This window comes from Rhinatrema bivittatum, chromosome 6 (assembly GCF_901001135.1).
Source record: "Rhinatrema bivittatum chromosome 6, aRhiBiv1.1, whole genome shotgun sequence".
Lineage (NCBI taxonomy): Eukaryota > Metazoa > Chordata > Amphibia > Gymnophiona > Rhinatrematidae > Rhinatrema > Rhinatrema bivittatum.
This window is the reverse complement of record NC_042620.1, coordinates 61,905,638-61,927,481: the sequence shown is the minus strand read 5'-3', so window position 1 is coordinate 61,927,481 and position 21,844 is coordinate 61,905,638.

The window sequence follows — 21,844 nt, the reverse complement described above, 5'->3', positions numbered from 1 at the left end:
AGATTTTGATGCATGCCAGGCTTTTAATATTCATCTTATATTTTCCAACTTGCTTGTTTAGTTTTACATCTACTAATTATCTCACATAAGTGATTTTAAACATGTTTATTTTATAGTACTGACTGAATATAAGGAGTGGGTAAACTGGGGGGAGTTCAATCTGAAGAGCCAAGGGGGTCTCGATGAGATGTAGAAGAACTCGGTGAACCGGTGGAATAAATGTTAAAACTGGTAATGTCATTGATAAATGCAGGTTATATAATAGTGCAGCAATTTATGTTCATAAATTGGGACTTATGTGGGTTAGTACTACTTTTCATGTGTAAAATATGGGGCAGATTTTAAAAGCCCTAGGGGGGGGTTACGTGCACCGAACCTATTTTGCATAGGCCTGGTGACGCGCAAGCCCCGGGACGCGCGTATGTCCCGGGGCCTGAAAAAATGGGTGGGGCATGGGCGGTCCGGGGCCTGGTGGGGGCATAGCCAGAGGCCTCCGTAGGGCCTCTAGGCTGAGGTCGCGCACCGGCACTCGGCCAGTGTGTGCAACCTATGCCTGCCCAGAGGCATGTGCAACTTGCAAAACAAAGGTATGGGGGGGTTAGGTAAGGCTGGGGGGTGGGTTAGGTAGGGGAAGGGAGGGGAAGGTGGGGGGGGGGCAGAAGGAAAGTTCCCTCCGAGGCCGCTCCGGGAACAGGGAAAGCCATCAGGTCTCCTGTAGGGCTCGGCGCATGCAAAGTGCACAAGTGTGCACCCCCTTACGTGTGCCGACCCCGGATAAAAGCGAGCATAGATTTGTGCGCACCGGGTTGTGCGCACAAATCTACGCCCATACATAGGTATTAAAATCTGCTCCTATATGTATATATTTTTTAAATAAGTGGGCAAAGTACATTCATTCAATGCATTGATAACACTTGATTTCAATAGATTGCATGTATTCACGCATGAGCCTATAAATGTGCATATGTTGATGGATAGAGATACGTTTATTTTATAAAATGCATAGATATATGTGCACATGATAAAGTACTATAGGAAATTTATGTGTGGCCACATACACACATACTGTATATGTAGCTGTTTGTAGTTGTTTGAAAGTTATCCTCCCTGTTTCCTGCAGAACTTGTATCCTGTTTTACTCTATGCCTTCTTTAGCATATAGTGCCACCTTTCCATCACTTTGATCCATCCTATCACTGCGATATAATTTATACCCTTTTATGACAGTGTCCCACTGGTTATCCTCCTTCCACCAAGTCTGAGATTCTAATTATATATTCCTCTTCATTAAGTGCTTTACATTCCAACTCTCCTATCTTAATTTTTAGACTTCTAGCCATTGAATACTGATATTTCAAAGTTTGGGGGGGGGGGGGGGGGTTTGGCATTAACTACTACCTGCTTATCAGTTGACAGTGATAATCTGGAATATTTCTGCTCTGTTTGCTCTTTTCTTAAAGGCACCTAAGTTACTTTAGCATTTATTGCAACTTTTCTATCAGGATGCCCTAACCCCTGTTTTGTTACTATCCTACATCATTCTGAACCATGTACATATGAGTGACTGTTGCTTTCCCACATCTTTTAGTTTAAAAGTTACTCTATCTCCTTTTTAAAGATTAGTGACAGCTGACAGCAGCCTGGTTCACTCTGGTTAAGATGAAGCACATACCAATGGAATAGGTACCCTCATGATCACAATATTCCCCATTTCCTAATAAATCAAAAGTCCCTCTTCCTTGCTCCAGGACTTTTCAGCTTGGAGAAGAGATGGCTGGGGGGCAGGGGTGGGGGGGAGTACGATAGAGGTGATTAAAATCATGAGAGGTCTAGAATGGGTATATGAATTGGTTATTTACTCTTTCGGATACTAGAAAGACTAGGGGGCATTCCATGAAGTTAGCAAGTAGCACATTTAAAACTAATTGAAGAAAGTTCTTTTTCATTCAACGCACAATTAAACTCTGGAAGTTGTTGCCAGAGGATGTGGTTAGTGCAGTTAGTAGAGCTGTGTTTAAAAAACGATTGGAGAAGTTCTTGGAGAAGTCCATTACCTGCTATTAATCAAGTTGACTTAGAAAATAGCTACTGCTATTACTAGCAACAGTAACATGGATAGACAGTTTTGGGGTACTTGCCAGGTTCTTGTGGCCTGGTTTTGGTCTCTGTTGGAAACAGGATGCTGGGCTTGATGGACCCTTGGTCTGACCCAGTATGGCATTTTCTTATGTTCTTACGTATTGAGACTATGGAGTTTAGCCTGCCTCTTAAGTGGGTCATCAGTAGTTTGGAATGGGATGTGGGAAAATATGAGAAACATTATTTTCATACTGGAGTGGCCACTAATTCAGCAGAGGCAGAATTACCAGAAAGAAGATGGGGTGCATTGTTCATTTGTGCTCTGGTGCCTTCAAGTCACATTTCCCTGAATAAGTAGGCAGAAACTGTGGATTAACTGATTTTTGCATATTTTTTCTCTCCTAGGGCTGTGGGAAGAGCTGGTGAAAAGAGGGTGCACTTTTGTTGTGGGTCATTTTTTATGTATTGTTCATAGAAGCACACTTCATCATCCCTACAGAGTGCATTTGGGACTGGCAACAGAAAACATGAGGATCTGATGGTTTAAGATCAGAGGAATGCACTGGTGCCAGGGATTTCTGATCATTAATGATCAGCTAAGAATGATGAGTCAACTATTTGATATGGTCATTCAACTGGGGAAGTAATGATGTGGGGAAATTGACAGCTAAATTTCATAACAGTGGCAAAGAAGAACCTGTGTGCATTCATATTGCAAATGCCAACTGCTTGCCTGGGATGGTCTAACATTGTGATGAGGCTGAAGTTGTTGGAACAGCCTTTCAAGAGACAGAGAATAAAAAATGTCTTGTGGTTAGGGTCTGAAGAGGAGCTCTGAGTTCTGAATAAATGGGCCTGGAATGACTGCACAGACTTGAACAGGCTGAATGGAGTACACCTTTCCAATACTGGCATGGACTATTTTAATAACTTAGTCCAGGAGGCTTTGGAAAGCATGTTTGCATATAGATATTGTCACAGGTGGGGAATGAAGAATAAATGGCAGATTGTCCTCATGTTACTTTGTATGTATTCAACCAGGTAGGTTCATATAGACAATATACTGGTGAAGACTGCTGCATCAGGGTTCGTCTGGAGAATAGCTTCACCAGGAGTATCACTGGAGTGGTGAGGTCATTGTCCAGGCTGCAGGATATCATCAGTTGGGGGATGACAGAGAGGGCTTAACATGTGGCCATTGAGCTTTGGATTGGCATCAGAAGACTAGATAGGCTGCAACTGGCTTTCTAAATAAATTGTGTTGTGGTGGTAAGCTGCCTTGATGCCTAAGCATGGGGTATTCGAGGACATTTCCATTTTAAAGTTGCATGTTGGACTCAGGTTGTAGCTTAATGCTAATAAACCATTGCTCTTCTAAACCCAATTTTGTGTTTGTCTCATGTTTAATGTGAAGGAGAGAGCATGGGAGGTGCTTTATGGTCAATGGAGATTTGTTGGAAGTCTTATAATAAAGTATTTTGATTTTCTGTATTGGATAGCATTGAAATATGAATATTCATTGCAATTTAGCTATTTCAATCTCTGTATTGTAGATTGTCTCATTATAACATCTCCTGTTGATAAATTATGTTTACTTTCCCAATTGCCATTACTTTGCAATATGCACTGCAGTATATTAGCAATCAAAAAAGCTAAACATTTCTTTCTGCATTAATTTGCACAATTTATAAATTGCATCAATATTTTACTAAAACAGATCACTTTGTTGCCAATATCACAATATGTGAATCATGCTCAGAGATCTCAGATTTCAATAGTTTTCATCTGTTTTTAGCAGTTAAATGCAAAATCAGGGTTCACTTTGCAAAATCCTGTGATTTGGACTTGCCAAGTTGGGTCAATATGGAAATTAAGATTAAATTAGTGTTGACCTAGATTGTTCTTAATGAGGACAAAAAACCTTTTCTAATCCATACTGGCCTTTGCTATCAGTGGATAATGCTGCAATGCAATCTGAATTGAAATGACCATCTTTAATCTATATCTATAGTAAGCTATAAGAAATGTAATCAAATTGGATAATTTTCACAGTTAATCTCCATACACCCCACTAATATCCAAGTTATTCTTCTTGAAAATGCTTTAATTTAAAGTCAGTTTTCAAACTTCCTGGCCATGCACAAAGTCTGTTAGTAGAAACCATGTACCGAGTATTAAAAGAGAAAGGATACATGCACATTCCTTTTGAAAATTGTTTACTAAGAATATGTAGATTTCACACTTGCTTTTTATGCATGTATAACTTAAATGTAAAATAATGCAGATAGCATCCACATAAACGCATGAGTGGGCGCAAATACGTATAGTGGAATTTTTAATCATGCATGCAAGTGCGCTTGTACAATGTAAAATACACCTTCGGAGCATATGTGTGCTCCTAATTTTAAGCAGCTATGCAAGGAAACATTATTCGCATATCTTTCCTTAGGACTTGTTGGCTTTTTCACGCACAAGTGAACACATTTTAAAACATGCATGCATGAAGGAAATAACCAGTTTGATCACTTAGTCCACCAGTTTGCTCAGTCTTTCTCTAGGTTGTCAAGATCCCTCTGGTTCTTCAGCCTGCCCTGCACCCAGTTTACCTAGACTCCAACCCAGTCAATTTTTGGCTAAAACTAGTTTTAATTTGATTCACGCATGGAAAAGAGCAGAATTAAATATGTGCAGTAACAGCTTGACGCTCGATGTGTTCACCAGTTTAAAAATCGGAATTTATGCATGTAAATGTTAGCCCAGCCCGGAATGCCCCTGATCCTTCCCAAATCCGCCCCTTTTTTCTGGTGTTTGCTCATGTGCATACATGCACATAATTTGCCAGTTTTAAGAGTTGCTTGTGCTCAGCCCATGTACTCCTGTGTATGACCCTTTTAATTTGAGCAAATCTTTTAAAACTAACCCTTAAGAATGTAATGTAATTTGTTTCATTTCATTTAGTGTGCACTCATTTTTATACTGAGCATTAAATTGAATACATATGTATACAACAAAAAACTGGAAAAATTAAAATGAAACAAAGCAAATAAAATTGTTCTTATTGTTGCGCTGGAGGTGGACCCTTGGCCCGGTGGAGGATTGGTACGGCCCTCTGGTAGGACCCAGAGAGCGCCTGCCATCAGGAGGTGGAGCACACAAGGAGACAGAGGCTAACTGGAGCTTCACCAATAACAGTCTAGGGTTTCTGCAGGTTGAGCCCTTGAGTACCCGGATCGCCTGGACTTAGGTGAGCGTTTGGTGGTCTCCCGGAGAGATAGCGGAGGGGAGTGCCCACCACAAGCAAGGGTGCGCGGCTGATGCAGAATGGATGGACTAGACCAGAACTGGAAACTCCGGAGACCTCAGGGAGTTAGCAGTTCAGGGAGGTTCTCCAGGCGAGACAGGCAGCACCTGCGGGTCTAGTCAAGTGGAAGCCGTGGTTAGTTTCCAAGCAGGTTGGTCCGAGTGAAGCGCAAGGGTCAGAGCCAGAGTATCAGTCCAGAAATAGTCAGCCAAAGCAAGGGTCAATACCCGAGTCAGTTCCAGGCAGCAGACAGGAGAATGATCAGGCAGGCAGAGGTGAGTTCCAGGCGGCAGACAGAAGAATGGTCAGGCAGGCAGTGGTCAGTTCCAGGCAGCAGACAGAATAATGGTCAGGCAGGCAGAGGTCAGTACCAGAGGTCAGTCCGAAGAGGTACAACCTGAGAAGGATACAGGAATAAGGAGACACTGAAACAGGGGACACTGGAACAGGAGATACTGGAACAAAAGGACACTGGAACGCATGAGGCAAACTAGAACACCAACGGTGTCAACCAGATTGCCAAGGCGAGGCTCTGGGGACTGGGCCTCGCCTTTTATACTGCTATCATGTGAGGTTATTAGCAGGCGCCGTGGATTGGCTTCCCACGCTGGGCCCTTTAAAGGGCCACGCGGTCCGCATGTGCATTCCTAGTGGCGGGGCCAATGCCTTGGAGGATGCCGAGCCCCGACATGAGGAGCATTGCGATACTGAAGGCCCTGATGGGCCTGGAGATGCCCGGGGGTGCCGTGGACTTGAGGTACTGGCGGTGGCTGCGATTGAGGGAGAACCGGAGCTGGTAGACGGAAGCGCTAGGTGAGCAGGCCCGGCCGTGGCACCAATGCAGCCGGGATGTGCAATAGTACCCCCCCTTCTAGGCCTTCCCCTTACCGGTTTGGGCTTCTCAGGATGGGCACGATGAAAGTTTTGTAGGAGAGTCTTGTCATAGATGTGGTGAGAGGGCTCCCAGGAGTTTTCTTCTGGGCCGAAACCCTCCCACAACAGGAGGTACTCCCAGTGACCTCGATGACGTCACACGTCTAGGACCTCCTTAACCTGCAGGGTGTTTTCAGGTTCTGCTGTATGCTTCGGGAAGGCCAAGACAGAACCAAAGGCTTAAGTAGTGACACATGGAATGTGTTGTGAATTCCCTGGTCATTGACATATGATCGCAAGAACGTTTTCAAGGAGCGATTAGTCCTTTCGGCTTAGCCATTTGCTTGCAGATAGAAGGCCAATGTTAAGTTTAGCGAAATATTGAACTTTTTACAAAGAAACCTTCAATATTTAGCAGAAAATTGAGGTCCATGATCGGAGATGATTTATTGTGGTAGTCCATGTAAATGAAATGTATTGGTCAAGAAGAGAGTCTAGCTAGCTCTGGAGCTGAAGGGAGACCAGGTAATGGGACAAAATGGGCCATTTTTGAGAAGCGGTCAATGATGACCCAGATTACAGTATTTCCTTTTGAAGGAGGCAGATCTACGATAAAATCAGTGGAAAGGCTTGACCAGGGCTCAGTGGTTCAGGAAGCGGTTGGAGAAGCCCCCATGGGTGGCCAGTCATGGGTTTTTGCTGCACGCAAACTGGACAAGAGTCCATGTATTCCTTTATCATACTAGGCCACCAATAGTGCCTTTGAAGCATCTCGAGAGTATGGGCTCGACTGGGATGACTGACCAGCTTACAGTCATGAGCCCAACGGAGCACATGCTCATGGAGACGGCGGGGGTCCACCGTCTTCCCTGCTGGTACCATGGTGGTGACTGCAACTGATAGGCAAGCGGGATCGATGATTTGCTTAAGCATCTCGGGTGTGTCTTCTGGTTCAACAGAGTGGGAGAGCACATCTGCTCGGAGGTTTTTAGCTGCAGGGCAATAGCAGAGCTCGAAGTTGACGCATTCAAAGAACAGGGCCCAGTGGGCTTGTCTTGGGTTAAGTATCTGGGCCTCCTTTATTTATTTTTTTATTTATTTATTTAAAAACGTTTCTATACCATCGTTAAGATAGATTACCATCACAATGGTTTACAGTAAGGCACATAAATTAATGTTGATAGTTGTATCGAGTTATATCAATTAAACAGGTGCCATAAAGATTCGGTTACATAGTTTTATAATAATTATTATTTGGTGAATGTGATAAATCATGTCTTTTTCTACCTGTATCATTTTTGATTACATGTATAGTTTTAGAACTGTATCTTATCCTTTAGCGTTGCGAGAAAATAAAAATAAAATATGCACATATTGATTAAGGTGCTGTGTGTGGATGTTCTACTGTCCGCTTCTTACACTATCCTAGATTCTATTCTCCATTCTCTTTGTGATAAGCTTGTTTAAAGAGCCATGTTTTTAAACTTTTTCTAAAAGTGTTGATGTCTCTTTGTAGTCTGATTTCTAAAGGCATGGTGTTCCATATTATAGGTCCGCTAAAGATAGCGCCCTTTCTCTCACTTGGGTTAGTCTTGCTGTTTTGACTGAAGGAATGGTTAGGAATGCTTTGTTGGCTGATCTCAGGTTTCTATGAGGGACGTGTTTGTGAAGTGCTGTGTTCAGCCATTCTGCTTTTTCGTTATGTATTAATTTAAGTATAGAGCATACTGTTTTCTCCTGTATCCCGTTAGCTTCAACAATAACAGTCCGGGGTTTCCACAGGTTGAGCCCTTGGGTACCAGAACTGCCTGGACTTAGGTGGGCCTCTGGTGGTCTCCCGGAGAGATAGCAGAGGGGTGTGCCCACCACGAGCAAGGCTGCATGGCTGATGCAGAATGGATGGACTAGACCCAAACTGGAAGCTCCGGAGACCTCAGGGAGGTAGCAGTTCAGGGAGGTTCTCCGGGCGAGAGAGACAGTGCCTGAGGGTCTAGTCAAGTGGAAGCCACAGTTAGTTTCCAAGCAGGTTGGTCTGGTAGTCATAGTAGGCCAGAAGAGATTGTCTGAGTGAAGCGCAAGGGTCAGAGCCAGAGTATCAGTCCAGGAATAGTCAGCCAAAGCAAGGGTCAATACCAGATTATTGCGTCTGTTGCTGCTCGATGCCTTCACTCCGCCCTCTTTACCTCTGTGGCGACTCCCTCCGGGTCTGATGGACGGCTGTCTACCATGGTGTCTCCATGCCATCTCCCTCTGGCGTATCCAGACTGGCTCGACGCTGCAACTTTCCCATCTTGTCCTGATGCCTAGAGCACGCGTGCGCATCCCGACTCTTGTACTAGCAAGGGCACGAACCTCAGGGGCATCCCCCTGAGATGATGTCATCTGCTTCCAATATTTAAAGGTCTTTGAAAACGCTAACAAATCGAGTTAGCAAGGGAAGGGATAAGGTTACAGACAAGGTTTCCCTATCCAAGCTACTCTGCCTCCTTGGACTTACCAGCTCTTCGGGGGGCCTCGCTCTTTTCTTTATTTTCAGATTACAGATAGGAACCGGTACTCGCTCCTCAAGGGCCCATGTTTCTGAACACTCTGAAGATTCTCTATTGCCTGGAAGCTATCACTGCTACTAACAAATGTGAGTTTCCATCGCTCTCTCAGAGCTTTCCCTTGAACCAGGTACACGAGGGCCTAATCCTTTCCAGCTCCTGAGCTTTCTTGAGACCTTACGTGAGTTTTGTCATCTAGTTCTATTCATGAACTCTGCCTACTCTGCCTACTAACTTTCTACAGTTTCTCTACAGCTCAGCCATCCTGGGATCGTTGTTCCAGTACCTGAGGGACTACAGCCCTGCCGGGCATATCAGCTCACTACTGCCACCTCTGGTGGTTTCTAATAACCTGTTTAATAAAAGAACTAATGTGTGTCTGTCTCCATACTCCAGCCTAGCCGGTGGTCCCTCTCGGGGTATCCTCCTGAGAGCGTGGTCATCTTCCATCGGCCCAGGGATCCAACTATATCAGATTCATTACAGATTGCTACTCCTTAGCAAGACGTATCTGAGACTACAAGATTGTTAACGCCTCCTTCTCCAGGAGCCCGCTACACAGAGCTTTCTCTACAGATTGCTCCTCCTATCTGCTTGCTCCTCCCATCAAGCTTCTTCTCCATACAGATTGCTACTCCTAGCAGCAGCTTATGTCAGATCACTAACTGACTGCTAACTCTGCAGTCTAACCACTAACAGATTGCTAACTCCTGCAGTCAGTCTATAACAGAGTCAGTTCCAGGCGGCAGATAGGAGAATGGTCAGGCAGGCAGAGGTAAGTTCCAGGCGGCAGACAGAAGAATGGTCAGGCAGGCAGTGGTGAGTTCTAGGTGGCAGACAGAAGAATGGTCAGGCAGGCAGTGGTCAGTTCCAGGCGGCAGACAGAAGAATGGTCAGGCAGGCAGAGGTCAGGACCAGAGGTCAGTCCAAAGAGGTACTACCTGAGAAGGATACAGGAACACACAGAGACACAGGGAATGAAGATATGCTGGAACAGGAGACACTGGAACAGGAAACACTGGAATGAGCAGATGCTGGAACAGGAGACACTGGAACAGGAAACACTGGAATGAGCAGATGCTGGAACAGGAGACACAGGAACGAAAGAACACTGGAACACACGAGGCAAACTAGAACACCAACGGTGTTGACCCAATTGCCAAGGCGAGGCTCTGGGGACTGAGCCTCCCCTTTTATACTGATATCATGTGAGATCATCAGCAGACGCTGCAGACTGGCTTCCCGCGCTGGGCCCTTTAAAGGGCCATGCAGTCCGCGTGCGCATGCCTAGGGGCGGGGCCAATGCCGTGGAGGATGCGAGCCCAGACATGAGTAGCATTGTGAGACTGAAGGCTTCCCCCACCCTCCCGACCCCCCAAAAATCTTTTTACAGGTACCTGGTGGTCCAGTGGGGGTCCCGGGAGCGATTTCCCGCTCCCGGGTCGTCAGCTGCCACTAATCAAAATGGTACCGATGGCCCTTTGCCCTTACCATGTGACAGGGTATCCATGCTATTGGCCGGCCCCTGTCACATGGAGGGAGTACTGGATGGCTGGAACCCCCACTGGACCACCAGATACCTGTAAAAAGTTTTTTGGGGGGTCGGGAGGGTGGGGGAAGCTAAGGGATTCGTTTTAAAGGGTTGGGGTGGGTTTTTTGTTTATCGGCTCGGGCACAGTCGATAAAAAACGAACCCAATCGGGCCGGACAAAAAAAAAATACAATGTGAATCGGAACCGGAATCAGAACCGATTCCGGTTCCGATTCACATCTCTAGTTATAAAATTGCCTGGCCACACACTCACAAGTGCTCCAAATTTTATGTGGGTGTACACAAGTGTGCACAAATACCCTTCTACCGCATATATCGGTGGATCTTTAAGGGCTGTATGCCTATGCTATTCCCAGTTTTACCAGTCCATCTCCACTTTTCCCAGTTAATAATAGGTCCTCCAAATCTCTATTCGTTTAATAGTCTTCAATCCCCACACTTAAACACAACCCCACATATCTGCCAATTTTTCTTTATTTTTTAACTTACACATCATCCATAGCAGAAGAAAGGTTATGTGGCAGGGGCCTAGGCACACCAGATTGTATAAGTAATTACAAGCACAACTCAGATTCATGCCCCGAAACACCTATGTACCACCCAGACCACATCCACTCTCCACCCGTTTTTTAAATCTTCCCAGATCTTCCCAGATCTTCCCACTTGTGTGTTTCAGCAGCTTTTAAAATCTGCTCAGCACATGTGAGCCCAACATATTCGTGCATCCCCTCATTAATGTGCACATTGGGCTTTTAAAATCACCTTCTATTTTGCAAATTATCCTGTTTGCCATTTCCTATTAACATATATATTTCAAAATCAAATAAATCAAACATTTCAACAGAAGATATACTGTCCATTAACACTGCATTCTAAACACCCAGACATCTGGATAAACTAATTATGGATTAGCTAGGTCTGACTATATAATTATTTGCCAAGTTTAAGCAGCATACCCTGCAGTTTCATGACACACTGGCACATGACATGTATAGAAATGTAGCAGGAGGTATTGCATTTAGTTTCTCTGCTCTTGCGTAACATCACATTAACAACTGCACTATGTGAGGTGTACAAAATAAGTTAAAAATGTCAAAAGCTGCATATAAATATCCCCTAACATTTGACAAGCACTATATTCTTTTTCTAAAGGAAAATATACTTTTGTAGTTCCCAAACTGTGAGTAATGATTCCAAATGGGAGTCATGCAATTAGTGAGTAGTGTCACAAGAAATAGGTCTGCTCCCTTTGCATGGGTCTCTGCTGTGCTTCCATCGGGACCTCCAGTCCAACCTGCAAATGGCAGCAGCAGTCTCTGAGCCTGTGAACCTGTGCAAATAGGCTAGAAACCTGTGCAGATTAGAAGGCCTGGGCCTTGTGAGCCGGCTTTGAATCACAGGCTGTGTGCTGATTGCTGCTAGCATTGTTTCTGCCACTTCTGCGTTTCTGCTTTGGGTGAATGGAAATGGGATGTGGGAGGCAGGGAGGGACAGAGTGGGTGAGGAAGAGGAGAGGAAGATAAGATCTTTTATTCAGTTTTGGTCATCTTCATGGGCCTCGGTGAATTGTAAGTAGGAAGCGCTGTTGACATACTGCATGGGTTACTTTCTAAGGCATCCTTCACTTCGATTAATTTTTGTATTTCATATGGCTGACTGGTCTATGAAGTGATTTTTCAAACAATCTCACAGTATCAAATGTAATTCACACAACTAAATTGCTGTTAAGCTATAAAGGCTGTCACAGTAAATATAAAGTGGACTTGCAAGTATAAGTACATTTATTCTTTATAAATGGTTGTAGTTCGTATGGAAAGATGTAATTTGTAACAGTGTACAAAGGATACTTACACATGTAATAATCTTAATTATTTGTACTTACAGGCTTGTCTGACTCATGTTCCTTGGCAGAATTATTGATGTTCCAAATAGCTACATATTGATTACTATACACCAAACTATTGAATACCTTCAAGAGTAATTGTTGAGTACAGTACTGACATGATATAGTACTCACATTTGTAGACATTAGGGTGAAAGATTACTGGATTGCCATTACCTTTCCTTGAGCTTCTAGAGGGCAATTCTGAAAGGAACTTCTGTGGATAAAGTAGAGCTATATCTGCAGAAATGGAACTTTAGAAAACTGCATGAATGATACACGCATAAAATGATGTGCATACACAAAGGGGAGAGGCATTCCAGAAAGTAGAGTTTGGGCAGTATTGGGATCACGCACACAGGGCCCGATTTTCAAAAGAATTAACACATGTAAAACGTACTCATGTAAATGGGCTTTTGAAAATTGCTACAATATATGTCATTGAATTATCCATAGGATTTACTCACATAAGTGTACTTTATGTGAGTAAATGGTTTTTGAAAATTGCTATGATAGTATGTTACATTTATGTGTACAGCTCCTTTGAAAATTATCTTCATATTTTTTAATATAAAAAAAATAAAAAATATGTACATAAATTCTTTCTGTAAATCTATGTGTAGCAAATAACAGGTGTAAATGTGCATGCATAGTTTTCCCAGGATAATTTTAAGATGGCTGCCACCATCTTTACGATGGTGGCAGCCATCTTTAAAGATGGTGGTGGCCATCTTTACGATGGCGGTGGCCATCTTTAAAGATGGCACCAGCCAGCCAGTGCTCCTACCATGTGACAGGGGCCGGCCAATGGCACGGATACCCTGTCACATGGTAAGGGCAAAGGGCCATCGGCGCCATCTTTATGAGTGGCAGCCGACGGCCTGAGAATGGGAGATCGCTCCTGGGACCACCACTGGACCACCAGGTAATTTTAAAATGTTTTGGGGGGATCGGGAGGGTGGGGGAAGCTAAGGGGTTATTTTTAAAGGGTCGGATGGTTGTTTTTTTTTTATCGGGCCATCTGCGCCATTTTTGAGTGGCAGCCAAAATGGTGCCGATGGCCCGAGAGCGGGAGATTGGTCCTCGCGCCCCCACTGGACCACCAGGTACTCGTAAAATGTTTTGGGGGGGTTCGGGAGGGTGGGGGAAGGTAAGGGATTAGTTTTATAGGGTCGGGGTGGGTTTAGTGGTTGTTTTGGTGTGCCGGTTTTCCAGCCCTCCCCCCAAATAACTCCCGTTAGTGGACACTAATGGGAGTAACGATTTTTCACAATAAATCGGGAAATTTATATTGTATCGCGCACTCTAACGATTTTTGACGATTTAAAAAATATCGGACGATTTTTTTAAATCGTCAAAAAACGATTCACATCCCTAGAACTGAATGTGCAGGTCACTATAACTGATTTGTAAGCTAAGACTGAATTTTACTCAGCACAATTGCACAGTAATGTGAATGCAACTGTTTGCCAATTATTCCCATTGAAGGATTTTTAGCCAATTAGTGAATTTTAACTTCTATTCTGCCGTCATATGTCATAGAGACAACTGTGAGACTTTTGGGTTTTATCTGTCATCCACTAAAAGGGATTTCATGTGGATTAACCCTTTGGTGTTAAGGCAGATCTCTGGACTTGTGCATACTATAGAGGGTGAGAACTCTGGCTTAAGTTAACTTATAGCTCTGCAAATCTATTTTGGCAATTGTGTAATTCTTAAATGCTATTTTGAGCTTAAAGATATTTATTCTCTGCTTATTTTACAATGCAGTTATTGCGCTGTAACTAAAACTGTAATGAACCAAAATGAAAAATAAATAATTGTACCATATTACATTGGTTTTCATGTATGCTGCTAATAAATTAATTGACTACCTCTCAAAATGTGTTTGTATTTGCTACATAAAACTAAAGAATTTGTATCACAAAGTTATTGGTTAAATCTGATAATCTATTGTAAGGTTATCTACACCATATTTTCCTACAATTCCCATCCCCAACAGTACTTGCTGACTATTGCTATTGCCCCGAAAATCAATTGCTTTGCATTCCTGCCATTGCCACTGCTTGAAGGCACAGCTTGAAACCAGACGTAGCCTTAGGGTACTTCTTCCACTGTTCCAACTGTCTATGAGGCTCCTTACAAATGTCCTTCCCCCACAGTACTTTCCTTCTATTGCTTTTCCCCTGGAAACCCATAGCCCGCATGCCTACTGTACCACTCCTTAGTTTTTTGCTATCATTCTGTCCCCTCCTCATCCCTTGAAGTACACCTTGGCATTTTTACAGCTTCTCTTCTCGCTGAGTTTTTATGCTCCTACTATTTAATTTTTTAAGCACCAGCTCTTCTGCTGCTGCTATCTATCCCAGCCAGTGCTGCCTTCACTTCTCTGGCTATTTTTGAGGCTCTTTGAAAATCCCCTTCCCCTAGGGTATTTGCCATATTTTTCTCTTGCTTTGGACACTGGCTGCTTTGCATGCCAGTTGTACTACTCCTCAGGCTTTTGCTACTAATCTTCTTCCTCCTAAGCTCTTAAAAGTACACCTTGGGGGTTTTATGGCTACTCTTCTTGCTGTGCCTACTGTATTTAATCCTCAATGCCACTGATCCCACCACCACTCAAAATCAGTTTTTGTACCTTAGAATGCTTACTCTTGTTCTCCAGCTGTCTTCTTTGTACTTTCCAAATCACCTTCCCTACAGTTCTTACTGATTCTTGGTGTTATTCTGGCCATCTAATGCTTTTCACAGGCCTTGTCCACCCAATTATATTTGATGATATTATGCCCTCTTGGACATTTTCTTCAAAATTTGTACCTTTATGGTTCTTATGATTATTGGTCTCATCTGGTATTCATCCCACAGCAAAAGGCAAGGGCTACAGAAATGCAGCATCTAGAACCAGGATCATATTCCTTCATGGTTACTGATTCTGAGGTAATGGAGGCAGTTTTTACAAAAATTGATTCAAAAGAAAAATTATGTTCTAGAATACCTGATCACAGGATATTAAGTAGCTAGTGGCTAAAGAACATTTGGCGCCACTAGTCAATAGCATATTAGCCTCCAGTGAATACCAAGTCTGTACAGTCAGCTCCTTCATTTAATAATGCCATATGGTAATAACATCAGCCCTCGTTCAAAGATTTCCTGTGGTTTCTGATTGCCTAAGACTTTCTACCAATTTGGTTGGTGCCTTTTGTCCCTTATTTGGAGACTTGGTGTGTACTTGCCAATCTTGGAAACTGCTTTGCACCCTCCTATGAAGGTTTGGGTCTTCATTCCATTCCTGAGTTTACTTTCTCCCTCTAGTACTCCCTTGCAATATCTCTTTAGTACATTCAAGATCTAAGTGGATCCCATCAGGACAATTAGATTCTCATATTGCAACTTTTCGAGACCTAGATTTTAAAGACATTAAAGAACTTGAATCATCTGAAGTTAAGAAATACATTAATTTTTCAGCAGATATGAGGGAGGCTTTGCAGTCTTTATCTTCTAACACATTGATTGTTATAAAGCCTGCTGATAAGGGTGGTAATATTGTCATTCAAGGCAAAGCCCAATATATCCAGGGATTAGTGGAACAAGTTCAATATGTCAAATATTATCACTTGTTAGAAGATCCGAAGCCACAACTGCAAGCCCAAATTAAAAAACATACTATCTGAAGCCAACACATTGTTTTTAACTAGGAAAGAACATCAATTCTTGCAAGTGCCATATCCGCATATTCCCATTTTTTATGGGGTTCTGAAAGTGCATAAGACATTGAATAAGCCACCTTTGAGACCAATCATTTCCAGCAATGGATCATTATTGGAGCCATTAGCTATTTTCCTTGACGTTTCTGCAAGAACATGTTAAAATCATGTGCTCTTTTGTACAAGATACAACTCAAGTTCTTAAAAAATTACAGGACATCACTTTATCGTCGAACCAGACAATTTTGGTATCCATGGATGTAGTATTTCTATATACCAACGTATCGCACACAGTTGCAATGGATATCATTTTGGAAGCCTTTTCTTCCCAACCATATAATCATCAGGTACTTTTGTCATTTTTATTATCTATAGCCCAACTGGTTTTGTGAAACAATTATTTTATGTTTTCTGATTGGTTTTATCTACAGATCCATGGGATTGCCATGGGGTCTTCAGTGGCTCCATTTGTTGCCAATTTGGTGATGAACAGATTGGAATGCACTTATATCTATAAATCTCCATTTTTTCAGGATGTCACCTTCTGGATCTGATATATAGTTGACCTATTTTTTTGGAACTCCAGTGAATATGATTTAAAGCAATTTTTGGAGTGATTAAATACCATTGACATTGATGTAAAATTTACTTCTCAGTTTGATTTTTTCAAAATTTCATTTTTGAATATTTGGATTATAAAGGAAGGCTTTTATATAAAGACCACATTGTATAGCAAGGCAATTGACAGACATACCCTATTAAGGTATTATAGCTTTCACCCTAGGGCATTTAAAAATGGACTTCCAGTCAGTCAATATTTTCGACTGCGTCGGTTAAGTTCTTCTTTGAAAGATTTTAAAAAACATTCGTATGATTTGGCTATACGATTTCTAGAACAGAGTTATCCGTTATCAGTAATACAAATTTCCTACAAAAGAGCATTATATTCGCCCACAACCTCTTAGCTGGAGAACCAAACTAGATGTTCTTCACCTTAACATGTTTGTGTATTACAGCATACAGACAAATCATCAGCAATTGTTCAAAGTATTCATCGCCACTGGCACATTGTACAACTACATTCAGTATTCTTGGAGGAACCAATGATATCTTTCCAAAGAGGACCCAATATCAAACACCAGGTTGTTCATGCTGTGCTACCAATTATTGGACAACAATCTAATGATTATGGGCATGAAGCATGTGGAAACTGTGACATGTGTGATTTGACTATACAAGGAGTCTCTTGGCTGTATCTGATAACTGGTAGGGGTGTGCATTCGGATTGACCGCATTAGTGAAACGCAACTCATTTTTTTTTTTTACTTAAAAAATTGATTCGACATAAACGATCGGATTTCCCACATATCGAACATAGATATGTTCGATATGTGGGAAATCGCGATTGTTGAGCCAAAATAAAAATATAAACCCCCTCACCCTCCTTAATCCCCCCCCCCGACTTACCACAACTCCATGGTGATGGAGCGGAGTGAGGACGCCATTTCTGCAATCCTTGGCGAGAAGCATGTGACGTCGGTGGCACGTCGAGTGACGCCGGCGTCACGTGATTCCCGGCTCGTTCGCGCCGGACGGCTCGTTCGGCCCAAAAAGAACTTTTGGCCAGCTTGGGGGGGTCAGGAGGCCCCCCCCCAAGCTGGCCAAAAGTTCTTTTTGGGCCGAACGAGCCGTCCGGCGCGAACTCGCCGGGAATCACGTGACGCCGCGTCACTCGACGTGCCACCGACGTCACATGCTTCTCGCCAAGGATTGCAGAAATGACGTCCTCACTCCTCGCTCGATCACCAGGGAGTTGTGGTAAGTCTGGGGGGGGGATTAAGGAGGGTGAGGGGGTTTAAATTTTTTTTTTGCACATATGTACATATACCCAACTCATTGGATTTTTTTTATGTCCATATTGGCCGCAAGTGGGACCCCCTTTCGGACATAAAAAATATGAACATAAAATTTTGCTCTGCACATCCCTAATAACTGGTAGAAATTGTAAGAAATCATTTCATACTGACTGTAATTCCTATAATGTTGTATATGTGTTGCAATGCTCTTGCTCTCAACTTTATGTCGGCTGTACTTCTCGACCGATTAAGATACGATTGAGAAAACATCGAAGTCGCTTGCACACACAAACACAGAAGCTCCTATCATTAAACATTGTTTATTAAAACAACATACTTTTGATCAATTATGATGGACAATTTTGGATATTGTCCAAACATCTAACAGGGGTGGTGATACTCGATCCCAGTTAAATTATAAGGAACAACATTGGATTTTCAATCTGTCATCAGAATTTCCATCCAGCATGAATGAAAGTGTTGAATGGATGACACTGATTTAAAGAGCTCTTTCTGGTTGTTTCATTGGTTCACATAGCAACGTCTGATGATGATTGGTTGAATGACGAGTCATAGCAATGTTTAAAAGCCCAGTTTATTAAAATGGAGGATCCTTCGTTAATGCTATGGCCACTGAGTTGTAACAGGAGAAAATGTTTCATTGTCGAAAAGACACGTATGTATTGAGTCAACAAATTTCTTTATGATATTGGGTTCATTTTGCGCACTTTAATTATATTCTTTGTTTTACCTTGTAGAAAAACGCAAAATATATAGTTATTAAGGCCCCTGAGGAAGGAATACGAAACACGCACTGTATCAGGCAGTATACCAGTGCCATATGCGTGAAGAAAAGCCAATGATAAGTGTCTTTTTTTCTATTTGGCTTCTAGAAAAAGCAATTAATTAATATTAGAGAGGTGGCATGGAGAAATGTAAGAGTGGAGAACCCAGTGATTACGTTTTGGAGCAAGTATACACTATCACTTTGGTAACACATAAAAGTGTTGTTTTAGTTCTACAAGTGAATGTTTTATAAATGCAATCATAAGCGTAATACCTTCAGCTCATTTATGAGGGTTACTCCAGCTTATAAATAACTATTTGTTTTTTCACATGTGGTTTTCTATTTTTTGACGTTTATTAATACCGCATGATAACCAATTCTAGCATTATATTTTGTGAAATATAAAATTAGCATAAGGTAGGTAATTGTAGTATCTATATTTCCCTCCCACCCACCCCTAGCTCATTCTTAGATTTAAAGGCAAGATAAAATTTCATAATAAAAATCAATCAGGGTTTTATCTTAAGCACATGATTACCCCTGCCCTTATCAAGAGATTAATTAGCCAATTACAAGTTACTACCAGATTAACAGCTAGTACATCATATAAATATAAAGGACTCTAATTTATTCATCCTTACCCCTTAGCAACCTAAGCTTAATTAAGAAATCAACAATATTAAGATAAAAGCAGCAGTCCAGCAATGATATGGGGGCCTTCTAGTCTTTTACACAGAATGTCACATTTATGATTTATTACCAGTTGGTGAAAGGTTCTTTGTGTGCATCCGGAGCAAAGAGCTCCTAGCTCTCAGAGAACTAATCCGATATCTGGAGGCTAGAGTGCAGACCTGAAGGAGCCAAAGGAGACAGAGAGAAATACAGAGGAGAACTTCAGGGGCATTCCAGCCAAGTACCAACTCAATTATTAGGAATGTGAATAACTGGATGACTGGTGGAGAGAATCACTTGGTAACTTGCCTACCTGGTGCAAAGGTGATAGTCCTTACATCATCCAAATACAATTTTAGACTGCTGGGGAGGAGCCAGCTATCATAGAACAGGTGGGCACAATCAATAAACTTAAGGACCCACCAGTATATATAACCCAAAGAGTATGCAAAAATAGCTGGTGTCAATAATAATTGTTTTTCGACTATTTGAATGTAATTGTAAAAAAGAGGAAAAGACTTCAGTACTGGTATTTCTCTGAATTGGATAATCAGAATGTAAACCAGTTGGTACAATCATAGGTCAAAAAACCTCTTTTATATTTTATTGAAAACTTCTTTTTAATGTATTTTTTAATTTTCTTAAAAAAGTACAAGACACATCTAAAACCAAACATTCCTTTGGTAAGTCAGCAATTCCAAAATTCTAAGATTGCTGGTATCAATATGAATAACTTTCAATGAAACATTGCTAGTTAACAGTTTTCAAATCAATCGGCACAGTTATGTATCTTGCATTCAATTGAATAGTCTAAAAAATTGCCCGGTGAACAGTTATTTTAGGCACCTTGACAGGTTGCCAGAAATCCGTTTAGCATTCACATGAAACAATTTTGTTGGCATGAAAACAATTGCCTATCCAGCATCAAATGTACTTATCTCAGTGTAAAACTTTCTTCTTTTGGATTTGGACACTGAGGATAGCCTGAATGCGCCAAGACACCGAAAAACGCTGACATTGGCAACGTTTCGCAGTAAGCTGCTTCAGGGCAGTAACGTGTCTGGGAACTGATTGCTATCATGGCATGTCTTTTACCTCAGCAGGGAAGAGGGCTTAGGCCTGGATTTTCCATTCTCGCAGAGAATGTTGAATCCCGGTGGTAATGGGGGGCAGGCCTGCGAAAGCCGGCAGCGATCGCACCACCGCGGTGTTATCGCTGCCAGCTTTCACACCCAATAGCGCCACTGTGAAAGGTGGTGCTATTGGGTGCGCTACTGGCAGCAATAACGTGGCTTACCTTATCACACCACTGAAGATACCACCACGTCCGTCTCCTCGCCACCCCGACTCCTCCCCTCCCCATCCCGACTCCGCCCCCATCTTGGTATCGCACACGATAAGGGACTTTTCGCATGCGAAACATCCCTTATCACGTGTGATCCGCTTGGTAAATGACCCCTTTAGTTTGCTAAGGAATTGGGCAACCAATTGAGGATGGAGAGTCTTTTTTGAAAGAATGGGCTCCATCTTAACTAGGGTGCTGGCGCAAAACTTTAAAAAAGTTATAGAGCAGCTTTTAAACTACAAGAAGGGGGAAAGCCAACAGTCGCTCAGTGGTGAATGGTTCGGAGGGTTGTAACTTTGAAAAATACTAATGAAACAAGAGAGTTAGCACATCCCAACAGAGAGATTCTAATAAAAGTAGAAGTAATCCATGTGACTATAAGTAAAGATTCACCTGAGTAAAAAGATTCCAAAACATCCCTGATAAGCAGATTGTTATTACAAACAATAAACATACTTTGAATTATCTGTATCCCACTGCTAGAAATCTAAGAAGTAAGACGGGAGAGGGTATAGCACTGAATAAAGAGTTAGATATAATTGGCATCTCAGAGATCTGGTGGAAGGAGGATAACTAATAGGGGTGTGCATTCGTTTTGAACTTAAATGGAAAACGCAACTTATTTTTTTTTTTAACTTAAAAAAAAGATGAGGCTTAAACGATCGGATTTCCAACTTATTCAACATAGCTATGTTGAATACGTTGGAAATCGCGATTGTTGATCTAAATAAAAATTTAAACCCCTCACCCTCCTTAATCCCCCCCCCCCCCAAGACTTACCAAAGCTGGCCAAAAGTTCCGTGAGGGTCCGGGAGCGGACGCATGGGGAATCACGTGACGTCGGCGTCACGTCGGAGTGACGCGGCGTCACGTGATTCCCCTCGGGTTCGCTCCTGGACCCCTCGTTGGGCTCAAAAGGAAATTTTGGCCAGCTTGGGGGGGCCTCCTGACCCCCCCAAGCTGGCCCCCCCAAGCTTGGGGGGGGTCAGGAGGCCCCCCCAAGCTGGCCAAAAGTGCCTTTTGAGCCCAATGAGGGTTCCGGAAGTGAACCCGAGGGGAATCACGTGACGCCGCGTCACTCCGACGTGGCGCCGACGTCACGTGATTCCCCTCGGGTTCGCTCCCGGACCCCTCGTTGGGCTCAAAAGGCACTTTTGGCCAGCTTGGGGGGGCCTCCTGACCCCCCCAAGCTGGCCCCCCCAAGCTTGGGGGGGGTCAGGAGGCCCCCCCAAGCTGGCCAAAAGTGC